Here is a 1012-nt window from a genome sequence, read left to right on the forward strand (position 1 = left end):
GTATCTCTGCCTTCCTGAGAAACCACTTTAAAGATACCACCATGTATTAAAGCAGTCATTGATATTTTCCTACTAATCTATCCCTAACTCTGTAATGTTTGTATTGTTCCTATCCTATTTCATAAATGGATCCATGTTTATATTGTGTTTCCTATAACAACCATTGAGAATTATTGAATGATTATTCAGTAGGTCACTCACGTATAGTTCTATTTATATTCTTTAGAAGCCACTTTGAAGATACCTAAGTATAGTACAACTATTGATAATCTCCTACCTCTTTTGTCTGTAACTCACTATCATTTGTCTATTTGTTTTCCTGAGAAACTATCTTATAGATAACAATATGTAAAACAATAACCATTGATAATTTTCTACCACTTTGTCTGTAATTTGGTAAGCCCCTCCTATTATTATGTTATCCTTCTTTTACTCTTAAAAAAAAAAAAGAGGCGGACAGGGTGATATGCAAATTCAGCAAGACATGTTGCAAGCAGCAAACAACGTGGTTTCCAGCCAATGTTCCACAAAGGCAGAGCGCTTATAATAATAAAACAACTGGCACATCATGTTTTCAGAAAGGAGCACCAAGTTCTTTTTTAAATACTAGAATTCCTCTAGGAAGATGGTAGTATCCCCCACTTCCCCATTTTTTGAATGAAGAGACTGTAGTCCAGAGAAATGTAAAGTAGCTTGGTTCAGAGAATAGTAAGTCATGTTGGTGGAGATCTAGAGTAAAGTGCTTCAGAAAACTTCCTGGTTAACTATCATCAGACGAGACAGTAGTGACTGGACTATCCAGGCATGCTCTCTGTGAGACGGCCACAGAGAATATTTAGGACAGAGCAGGGTGGTCAGGCAGAAACAGCTAGGGAGTTTCAATAGCACAAACAATACAGCAAATACAGGCAGGCACTTACGCCACTGAGCTATATCCCCAGCCCTATAGCAAATACAAAGAGGAAAAAAAAAGAGTCCCAGGTACACTAACTCTGGAGGAGAGACAGAGATC

This window comes from Chinchilla lanigera, unplaced genomic scaffold (assembly GCF_000276665.1).
Source record: "Chinchilla lanigera isolate Chin_1 unplaced genomic scaffold, ChiLan1.0 scaffold00037, whole genome shotgun sequence".
Classification (NCBI taxonomy): domain Eukaryota; kingdom Metazoa; phylum Chordata; class Mammalia; order Rodentia; family Chinchillidae; genus Chinchilla; species Chinchilla lanigera.